Genomic DNA, 12015 nt, shown 5'->3' on the forward strand with positions numbered 1-12015 from the left:
TAACATAACTAGTTAACACATCAGATTGTATCTGCAAATGCTGTGGGAAGTAACAGCCAAGTCTGGGGGCTGAACCAAACAAAATTTCATAAGGAGACAGGGCATGTTTCCCCTGGGGGTGTGTGTATGACACTGAACAGGGCAATGGACAAACTGCCTGGCCAACTCATGTTAGTCTCTTGGGCCATCTTTAACATCCTGTTCTTTAAAGTCCCATTCATCCTTTCTACCTTCCCACTACTTTAAGGGTGGAATGGGGTGTGTAAAGCCAACTGAACTCCCAGTGCTGCCCAAATCTCTTTTGTAAGCGTTGCTGTGAAAGTTGGGGCCTGATCACTCTCTATCACCTCTGGGACCCCAAATCTACATGCTATCTCACCGAGTAGTTTCTTGGCTGTGGTCTTGGCTGTCATGTTTGTATCGGCGTAGGCTTCTGGCCAACCGGAGAACATGTCCACTACCACTAGGGCTTATTTATATCGGCCGCTTTTTGGCATCTGTATATGATCAATTTGTATCCTCTGGGATGGATATAGGGGTTTCGCCAAATGTTTCGGCGGTGTCTTTTCTGTCCTCCCCTGATTGCATTTTGCACATACTGCACATGAGGCGCAGTAGTTTCTGGTTAAGGTGGTTATTCCTGGGGCCCAGTAATATTTGCTGATCAGTTAATTCATTAAGTTGTTAGAGAGATGTGCAGGTCCATGCGCCCATTGGACGATTGTTGGATACATATATTTTGGTAAACAGGTTTTCCCTTTCATCCGATACAAATCTCATTCATGGTCTGCTCCTTTGTCGATCTATTCTAGCTTTTCTTCTGTGTGAGCCTCCCATTGCATAGAGGCTAGGTATAGTCTGTCAGATGGCACATGCACTGCCAAAGGCATCTGCACTGGGGATTCACTCTCCTCTTCAGCCACTTTGGCTGTTTTTCGTTGGTTTGTTGCCAAGTGGTTCCCTCTGGCTTCACGAGAATTCAGTTTGCCATGTGCTTTAACCGTCAAGACAGCCACTTGTTCAGGCAGGAGTAGTGCATCCATTAAATCCTTGATGGCTATGCCATGTTTCACCGGTGTTTTCTGGCCGCTGTCAGGAACCCTCTAGCCCTCCAGATGATACCGAAGTCATGAGCTACTTCAAGGGCATACCTTAAATCTGTGTAAATGTTGGCTCTTTATCCTTCTGCTATCTTGCACACTGCAGTGAGGGCTTGAAGCTCTGCTTCCTAAGCAGATACAGTTGGTGGTAATGCTCCTGCTTGTAGGATTTCAAATTCAGAGGTCACAGCATAACCTAGGTGGTACTTGCCTCCTTCGTCTGCATATCTGGAGCCGTCCACAAAAAGTGTGTAGTCAGGGTTTTCCAGAGGCATTTTACTCACTGTAGGGAGATATGTGGTTTCCAAGCGCATAATTTCAAGGCAGTCATGTGGAGTATTATAGGGGTCTCCTTCACTTTCTCCTCTCCCCCCCCCCCCCCTCGGAAAATGCTAGAAGGGTGGCCAGGGTGAGAGTGAGACACCTTTTGGAGGGTCACATTGGCAGGAAGAAAGAGGGAGATTTGCAACCGTAGATGTCTGGCCGTGGTCAGGTGTCCGGGGTTGCACCTGGTTCAGGATGGCAGCAATGTCATGCGGTGCCAGAAGAAGCAGGGGGTGTGCTAAAACAAGGTCTGAAGTTTTGTCCAGCAGTGCTTGGGCAGCAATGACAGCTCTTAGACAGGAAGGGCCACCCCTAGCCACGGGGTCCAAGCGGCAAGAGTAGTACCCGATGGGTCTAGTCAGGCCTCCATGTTCCTGAGCCAGGAACCCTGTGGCATGGCACTTCTTCTCTGACACATACAGTTTGAAGAGTTTCCCATGATCTGGAAGGCCCAAAGCAGGAGTGGTGGATATTGCTTGCTTCAGCAGAATAAAATTGTCCAGGGCCTCGTTTGACAGGGTAAATGGCACAGACTTGAGAGCATTATAGAGTGGTTGCATGAGGATTGATGCATCAGGGATCCACGCCCTGCAATAAGATATGAGTCCAAGAAAGGCATGCAGTTGTTGAGCTGCTTTTGGTTGAAGAATATTCTGGATTGCAGCTGCTCGATCGGATGTTACATAGTTACATAGTTAGGTTGAAAAAAGACAACAGTCCATCCAGTTCAACCTATGATGTGTGTGTGTTTGCTTTTAACCGTACATTGTATATCCCTGTATGTTGTGGTCTCTAAGGTGAATATGTGATATGTCTTGGAAATGCAGTGGCCCAAAAAGGTTACTGTCTTGGAACCAGTGTTGCCAACCGCCCGTAGATTTACGGGCAGCCCGTAAGAAAGATGGCGGAACGGCCGCCACGCAACTGCGCATGCGCCGTTCCGAAGCCTGTCGGGCTCGGAAAGCTCTCCTATTTCCGGCTGGGCGGGCGCATGCGCAGTGACATACTGGCGACGGTTGGCGCCATTTTTAAAATACAGTGACATGGTCTTGCTGGCGCTGGCCGCGCTGCGGCGAGTTGTGACCCTGGGCCTGAGTAGATCTGTCACATGTCAGGGAAAGTAGCCCGCATATGTGTTCAGGACGGTATTGCGAAGGTAAGACACAGGAAGACACAGGCACACACAGTCACATTCATGGGGGGGGGGGGGGATAAAAGCAAGGACTGAACTCTTACAGAATGAGAGAGAAGATGAAAGAAGGCACAGAATATTGTTTCACTTCAGAAAACACAAACAGGTGCAGCCTGTCTCTAATTATCTGAGAAGGAGGGGGGAAGTATGCGGAGACAGGTGAGCTGAGTCAGTGACGCTGGGTGCAAAACAGATCTGTAAGTACTTCCTGTGGTATTGAACTTGTAGTTGTCGCTTCATGAAGTGTCATCATGAGAGGCAGAGAACCCAAGGCAGATGAGTCTTCTAAGGATAGGGGAGTATGTAGTTTCACTCCTCCTCCAGGCGTGAAAATGTTTGAGGCCTGTAGACTGGACAGCACATCAGCTCCTAGCAGATTCAAGGGGCATGTAGAAGACACCACAAATCTGGCAAGCAAGTCAGGGTATGTTCCCACTTGGAGTGGCTCAGTAAAGGGACTGGAGTGGGGCACCTCATCCACACAAGAAACATCAATAGTGGAAAGGATAGTATTAGCAGGTAGGTCCTCAGCCCTCAACACGCTTCTGGCTGCACCCGTGTCTATGACGAAGGTGGTAGGTTTTCCCTGTATAGGTAACGTGACCTTTGCAAGGGGTCCCCCATTCCCATTTGAGGACACTGTCATAAGGGGTGACACGGGTTTGCCCGTTTCCTAGCAGGAGTTGGGGCGTGGTGGTAGTTGTTGTCCATCACGGGGATCCTTGTCTTGTCTGGGAAGTCTTGGGTCTCTGCATTCTCTTCTAAAGTGTCCTTGTTTCCCACAGTTATAGCAGGTGATCCTTTCCCTGGTACTGGGCAGTGGTGGTGGTCGAGTGTAGGTGTGATCTTTGTCATGGGCTACCATGAGGGGCATTGGCTTTTTCCCTTTTTCGTTTTCTATACCTCCGGCCACCAACAGTAGATCGGACATCTTCATAGAGCGGTATTCAGGGCGGGCTATCATCAGACCTTTTCTCATATCCTCTCTGATCCCTGAGACAAAAGCAGTAGGTAACATATGTGTGTGTCTTTTCATAGTGAGAAAAGCCCAGATCATCAAAGGCCTGTGTGAGTCTGGCATGATACTTCTCCACAGACTCCCCTTTATCTTGGATTATATCTTGAATTGTGGTAGTCTGATCTGCCAATTTCTCCTTTGCTCAGTCGTGGAGTTGGGTGCAGAACTCCACACCTGAGGAATAGGAAGTAGTACTTGTCAGGCAGGCATCATCGAAGGCCGTCTGCATGACCAGCCAAAAGACATGTCCTGGTTTAATTTGGCATAGGCTGATTAGGTCTTTCCAGACAGCTGAGTAAGTTTGTTGTATCTGCACTCTCCTGCGGTAGAAGGGCATTGGCTGTTTTTCTGGGTCAGGCAAACTTGGTACTAAGGTCGCTGCTTGTGATGGGGTAAAAGCGACATACATCATTGATGCCCCTTCTGGTAACCGGGACTGGTGTTGGGGCGAGAGCTGACGAAGCCCTCGGAACTGTGAGTCCGGGGCCAGATTGGGGGTTAAATCAGCGGGTGCCCTTGTCGCCTGCGGTTGGTTTTCCCAGTCGGATGTGTCTCCATCACTAGTATATTGGACCTGTAATCCAGGAAGGATGGGAGTGTGGTAGGAACCATCCTGGTTTAGAACAGGCAGAACTGGATATAGGCCTTTGTTAGGCCTTCCTGGTGTACCAAGATAGCTGTCTGCAGGAAGTGTACTGGACTGGGAAGGAAGTGGAGGCATGGCTGCACTAAGAGGGCTGCCATAGGAAGTTGTCACAGTGGGTTGTGCTTGGGTAGGATTGGTGTGAGGAGAGTGGGCATGAGATGGAGGGCAAGGCTGTCCCTCCCCTTTAACATTCCAGACGCCATCATAGGGTGGGGGTGGGACACTTTATTATTGGCTTTACAATCAACTTTATGATACACATACATCATGCAATTTCCAACTTTGATAGTCTGCCCGCTCTATCCTTCAGCATGAAAAGCTCTTGCAGTTCTGTACCAGGCTGCCGCTACATTTAGCAAACCCTTATCACACAAAATTCCTTTGTAATCTCTGATTAGTACATGCCATAATTTTGGTTGAAGCCTTTCAACAGAGTCTTTTAATTTACAGACTTTCTTGCAGCCTTGGACAAATGTTTAACTGCTTCACTCCTCTCTCTACGTTTTACAATATTATATGCAAGCAACCCCTTCTCCGGTTTGCTAATATGCTGACCCATATTTCTCTCCCTCCTGCAGGACACCCAGCTCAAATCCAAGGTCTTACTCTCTTCTGTTCTGCTGCTGCCGCCGTTTCATCTGACGGCCGGAGGGGGCAGTACTGGCAACTAATGGGTTGATTTCCCTCTTCTTTTGCTTTCTGTTCAATCTTCTCAAGGGTTAACCCAAATGTACGTTTAATCTCGCAACACACCGTTCAGGAGTGCTGGGGAGCAGCGGCTTGTGGCCCAATTGATCCTTCAAATAGCCGCCTTCCCTTGATTTTCACACACACAATCCGAACAAGACATCACAACTCCTGACGTCCCTTATGTAGCAAAGTCTCAACAGCTGAGCTAAACCCTCAGGGGTCTCCCACACAGTCAACCCCGAGTCATCATCGTCCAGAGACGTTCGTTGTAAGGTCTGTCTTCTCAGGGGCCAGCAGCTCACCTGAGTCCGGAAACTCAGTATAACTATACTTTCAGTCTGTTGAGACAACACACACACACTTCACTGGAGACGATAGACACTGAACAAATATACAGCCAGCAGAAACCCTAATGGCCGGTAAAAAAAAACAGCCCCAGGCGAGGAATAAAAGATTACCTGCCTCTAAAACGACCTCCGGAAGCTGACAAGATCGGCGGCAAGACATGACAGAAACGAGTCGTACAGTTGTAAGAGTAAATGTACCTACCGTACTCTCAGGGTTGCACTGGCCCTCTTGATCTGTCTCATCCAGTCACTAAATGTCCTTTGTGGACTTCCTTCGGGCAAAAACCTGGGGGCCCACGTTGGGACGCCAGCTGTAATGGATCAGAACCTTAATCAGGCTCAAAATGGATTTCTGCTGCTGGTTCTAATTAAGTATTTTTGATGCATGCACAAGAAGGAACACACACTAAAACATGTTCAGATAAGTGTTTATTTCTACAGCATACGTGGGTTATATATTGTGAGTATTTTCAGTCGTCATAAGCATAATATTATTTAATTGCTTGCAGCTTTCTGTTTGGTTATTTCCATTATAAGGTAAACTCCCTCCAAACTATAAATGTTATCTTTGGGGGAGTGGTCCGTACAGAGGCGCCATCTTCCTCATACGGATTTCATCTCGGCGGGAGGGGGTATCTTGTAACGTCCATTTTGAGTAAGGAATACTAAAACATTATTTACATATATAAAAAAATAGACATAGGAAAATAGACATTTTGCCTAATCCATCGCGTTGTTCATTACATTCCTTCACTGTGATAAATAACGTGTACTCAGAATGGTTAATGGGTAGCCCAAGGCTATGTTCTAGGACCAATTCTGTTTAACTTATTTATAAATGATATAGAGGATGGGATAAATAGCTTGATCTAAGTGTTTGCCGAGACCCAAAAATATGTAGGGCAATAACCTCACAGCAGTATATAGAAACGTTACAGGAGGACCTGAATACATTAATGGAGTGGGCTACTAGTTGGCAAATAAAGTTTAACATTGGTAAATGTAAGGTAATGCACTTGGGGTTACATAGTAGGTGAGGTTGAATAAAGACAATAGTCCATCCAGTTCAACCTGTGTAGGTGTGTGTGGCTGTAATCATCTCACATACCCCTGAATGTTCTGATCCTTGAGATGTAAGTCTAAGAGTCTTTTGAAAGCCACCATACTACCCGCAGAAACCACCTCTTGTGGTAGAGAATTCCACAATCCTGTAGCCCTAACAGTAAAGAACCCCCTGCGTTGCCTGAGGTTAAAGCGCTTCTCCTCTAATCGCATTGTATGCCCTAGAGTCCTCATGCAATCCCTTCGAATGAACAGCTTTTTTTCTAAGCTGGGATCCCCATTAAGATATTTATAAATTACTATCATGTCCCCCCTCAGATGTCTCTCATCCAGGGAGAATAAATCGAGCGATTGCAGACGCTCTTCATAGTCAAGGTCCTCCAATCCCCTAATTAGTTTAGTTGCCCTTCTCTGGACTCTCTCCAGCTCCAACACATCCCTCCTGAGGACTGGCGACCAGAACTGGACAGAATACTCCAGATGCGGTCGGACCAGAGTTTTATAAAGTGGAAGGATTATAGTCTTATCTCTGGAATACATCCCTTTCTTTATGCATGCTAATATTCTGCTGGCCTTGGCAGCTGCCGCTTGACATTGCATGCTGTTGCCTAATCTATCATCAACCAAGACTCCCAGATCCTTCTCCATTTTTGATTCCCCCAAGGGTTCCCCTCCTAACGTGTATTGTTTTTATGTTTTTAGTCCCCAAGTGCAAAACCTTACATTTCTCCACGTTAAACCTCATTTGCCATGTCGTTGCCCACTCAGTTATTTTGTCCAGGTCATTCTGTAGGATATCTGCTTCATGCTGTGCAGTTATTGCCCTGGCCAATTTTGTGTCATCTGCAAAAACTGATCACGCACTACTGATCCCATCCTCAATGTTGTTTATGAATAAATTGAACAAGGTTGGTCCCAGGACTGAGCCCTGGGGCACCCCGCTTACAACCTCAGACCAGTCTGAGTATGCGCTGTTTATTACCACCCTTTGGACACGGCCTTTAAGCCAGTTCCGTATCCAAGAGCAAACCCTGCTGTCGATACCTGCAGACCTTATTTTATAAATTAAGCGCTTGTGGGGAACTGTATCAAACGCCTTAGCGAAATCCAAGTACACCACATCCACTGGTCTCCCCCTATGTAGCTCACAGCTCACCCCCTCGTAGAATGTTAAGAGATTGGTTTGACAAGAACGCCCATTTGTAAACCCATGCTGATTACTGCTGATGTTGTTGTCTTTAGCAAACTCTACGATATAGTCCCTTATCATCCCCTCCAGAAGTTTATATACTATTGATGTCAAACTGACAGGCCTATAATTTCCCGGGATATGCCTCTGGCCCTTTTTGAATATCGGAATCACGTTGGCTTTCCTCCAATCTCCTGGTACATCTCCTGTCCTAATACTGTCAGCAAAGATCAGGAACAGTGGTCTGGATATAACCTTACTGAGTTCCTTGAGTACTCTCGGATGTACGCCATCCGGGCCTGGTGATTTGTTTGTGTTAAGTTTATCCAGCCTTTCCCTGATTTCACCCTCTGTTAGCCATAGTGGCAAGTCCTGTGTATTACTACTAACCATACAGTCATAGTCAGTGTACCCCTCCTTTTCCTGTGTAAAGACTGACGAGAAAAAAGCATTCAGCACGGTTGCTTTTTCAGTGTCCTCTGTAACCATCCTCCCATCATTGTTAATTATGTGTGCAATATGCTCTGCCTTAGTTTTTTTTGCTGTTGATATATTTAAAGAATTTCTTTGGGTTTTTTTTACTATCCTCCGCTATTTGTCTCTCAAAGTTGATTTTAGCCATCTTGATTTCGTGTTTACTTTTCTTATTTGCCTCCTTGTATTGCTCGAAAGCCGATACTGTGCCCTCTGATTTATACTTCTTAAAGGCCAATTTTTTTCCCCTAATAAGTTTTTTGACGCTACGGTTTAGCCAGCCAGGTTTGGCTTTGTCTCTTCTAAATTTATTTCCCATAGGAATGCACTGCCTTTGCTTAATATGTTCCTAAAGCATTCCCATTTATCCTCTGTGGTCAGGGATCCCAGGGTCTGGTCCCAGTTTACCCTTTCCATCAATGAGTACAATTTTGGAAAGTTTGCCCTTCTGAAGTTTAGGGTTCTTATGTTCCCCACTTGCCTTGTTATATTGTTATTTATACTAAATGTGATCATCCTGTGATCGCTAGAGCCCAGGTTGTCCTGGACTCCTACCTCCAAGATTATGTCTGGGTCATTAGTGATCAATAGATCCAGGACTGCGTTTTCTCTGGTAGGGGAATCCACCAACTGTGACATGTAATTATCCAGTAAGGTTTCCGTGAATAGACGGGCCTTCTGTGAGTGTGTAGTCCCCTCATCCCAGTCAATGTCGGGATAATTGTAGTCCCCCAATATGATGACTGATCCCAATTTTGCCACTTTACCCATTAGTGCTAAGAATTCCAGCTCTACCTCCTCCCCTTGGTTAGGTGGCCTATAGCAAACCCCCACAATTACTTTCCCCTTTTCTCCTTCCGTATGGAGTTCAACCCACACAGATTCTAAATCAATGCTCATCCCATCCGTAATGTCACTCCTTTCTATCACCTTTATATTGTTCTTGACATAGAGACATACCCCTCCCCCTCTTTTTCCTACCCTGTCCTTCCGGTACACTGAATACCCTTGGATATTGGCCAGCCAGTCATGTGAGGGGTCGAACCAAGTCTCTGTTATTAATATAAACGCAAGTTACTCATTGGGGGGAGAACCCCTAGGGGATTCCAGGATGGAGAAGGATCTAAGGGTCCTAGTAAAAGGCAGACTGAGCAATGGCATGCAATGTCAAGCTGTTGCTACAAAATCCGGCAGAATATTAGCATGCAATAAAACGGGAATTTACTCCAGGGATAAAACTATTATCCTGACACTTTATTAAACTCTGGTTCGGCCGCAATAGGATTATTCCCTCTAGTTATGGTTACGGTTACCAATCATCAAAGGATGTGCTGGAGAAAGCCCAGAGAAGGGCAACTAAAATAATATGGGAATTAGAGGACCTCCATTATGAGGAACAACTTTTGAGACAAACAATGCTTGAGAGGCGATATGATAGCAATATAAAAATATCTTAACGGTGATCCTAGTGTAAGTATGAAACTTTTCAGTCCCAGGGAGTGTAAGAGGACACTGGGCCACACAATGAGACTGGAAGAGAAGTGGTTTAACCATAAGCTACGTAGGGGGTTTTTCACCGTCAGGGCCGTAAGGATGTGGAACACTCTCCCACAATCAGTGGTGTTGGCAGGAAGTATGGATAGTTTTAAAAGACTCTTGGATGTGCATCTTAGCGAAAACCATATACACACACCAACACCGGTTGAACTGGATGGACTATTGTCTTTATTCAACCTTACCAACTATGTAACTGAACCCACGGACTAAGACTGGGACGCCATTAAAGTTCATGGGCAATTGTGCATATACAGTAAAGGCAAGCGTCCCAATAAAAGAAGTGCTCACTCGGCCTGCCTCAATAAAAGAGAACAACCCCAAGCGCTTTAGGACAACCCAACTGCCAATCCCCGTGCTGCAACTTAAAATATAAATATATAAAAACGGCGACAAAGCAATATGTAATAACATACACATGTGACCAGTAGCGCAAAAAGTAGTAATGACCTCACACCGCCCAGGTGTGGGCCACCGAAGTCATCTGTGCACACCTTTTCAAAATTCTACAAACTTGATGTTCTGGCATCGGCGGATGCCTCCTTTGGCCGCAAAGTTCTGTGTGCGGCAGTGCCTTAAGGGGACCCTAGTTTTGCGGGTCCCTGGCTGTTGGGGTTGTTTTCCCCCTTGGTTATTTGCTTTCCTGGGTGTTTGCTCCAGTTGAGCCTTTCCAGTTGCCCAGAGGATACCTTTCTGTTCATGTAGGGTTCCTTTCTCTGACGTGGGTGCTTCGTTGCCTTTATGACGGTTACAATTCCCACCCCTCATGTCTACACTGCTTTGGGACATCCCATTGGTGAAGACTGAATGAGTGGGCGGCAACTGTCAGAGGACGTAAGAGAAAACGGAATTTTTGTAAAATCTTACCGTAAAATTCCTTTCTCTGAGTCCTCTGACAGTCGCCACCCCCGCCCCTCTATTTGGGGTTCTTTGGACTTTAACTGCTTGCTACCAAACTGAATTGGGAAGGCTGATAGCAGGGGGGTATTGGACCAGTGGGACAGCCCCCATAGGTGTGTCTATGTAAATTACTTTGTTTTTAACAAGTCTTATGCCTAGCTTGCTCCTATGGATAAGAGGTCAATACCCATTGGTGAAGACTGAATGAGTGGGCGGCGACTGTCAGAGGACTCGGAGAGAGGAATTTTACGGTAAGATTTTACAAAAATTCAGTTTTTCACATGTACAGTATGTATGTAAGCAAGACAAGAGATAATAGTTTTCCTTTACAACTCTTTACACAGAAACCAGTATCACCTGCTGTGTACCCCTGAAAATGATAGTGTTGCTCAACACACTGGGGTCTATTTACTAAAGGCAAATCTACTGTGCACTTCCAGTGAACTTGGGAGTGCAGTCGCTGTAGATCTGAGGGGGACATTCAAGGAAAATAAACAGCATTTTCTCTGTCGCTCATTGACAGACGCAGTCCTCTTGATTAATATCAACTTGGGTTATACTGCCCTCTACAGGAGTAGGACACTAGGCAGAAGGAAAACGTTCTGGCCACACCTTAGGGGCAGTCCCAGAGGGTATATCCTCTCTCTCTCTGCTACAGGAAGTCAGTTTTTTTCTGTCTAGTTAGGGGTAAGGACCTAAGTTCCTTGCTGGGATCTTTGGTCCTGGCAAGATTTTTTAGAAAAACTTTTTTTAGGCCGCTTTTTTTCTCCAGTTGTTCCTGTGAGATCTTCAAGCAAGTACGCTGAAACTGGGCGACGGGCTGGATGTTGAGATCTAGTGGTCACCCCAGTCAGCCTACGAGCGCGTGCAGGCCCTAGCTCCGCGCTCGGTCGGCCGCGACATAGTCCCACTGGACGGGGTCTGACCCTGCGAGTTAAACGTCTCGCCTGGACGCCGACGACCAGTTGGAAACTGAGTCACGGCGTCCGTATTGGTCGACAGCCCCCCCACCTCGGTGGAGAGGGGTTCTGTCAGGAGTGGCGCCTGCCGGTTCCGGTATGGTGAGTAAGATGTTCCCCCTCTCCCACTGACGGATTTGTTGGTGTCCGCTATCCGTTTGAGGAATCCATCATTAAGAAATGGACGGTACCACCAGTGGTGGATCCACCTATTTCCAGGCTGAATAAAGCCACGGTTATCCCAGTGGAGGACACTTCGTCCTTTAAGGATCCGGTGGATCGAAAGATGGAAGCAGAGTCCCGCACCATCTTCTCTCTGATAGGGTCAGCATTTAGACCAGTAATTGTTATTGGTCTAGTTTCCCAGACACTTACGGAATGGGCGAAAATGGTACGCCAAGACCTTAGGGGAAAAGATATTCCCCAGGAGACATCTGATTTGATGGAACAGATTATACAAGGGCTACAGTTTATCTGTGACGCAGCCTTGGACACTACTCCCTTAGTAGGGCATGCATCTATGTCAGCGGTGATCCTCAGACGTGTGCTGTGGTTAAAAT

The 12015-nt window shown here is 46.5% G+C and overlaps 1 protein-coding gene across 2 annotated transcripts in view; it reads left to right on the top strand.

Moving 5' to 3' along the window:
• The window catches only part of LEMD1 (LEM domain containing 1), a 425098-nt gene that overhangs the window by 184637 nt on the left and 228446 nt on the right, over positions 1 to 12015 (top strand). The window lies entirely within an intron of this gene.

The sequence above is a fragment of the Pelophylax lessonae genome (genome assembly GCF_965119305.1).
Source record: "Pelophylax lessonae genome assembly, chromosome: 2".
Taxonomy (NCBI): Eukaryota; Metazoa; Chordata; class Amphibia; order Anura; family Ranidae; genus Pelophylax; species Pelophylax lessonae.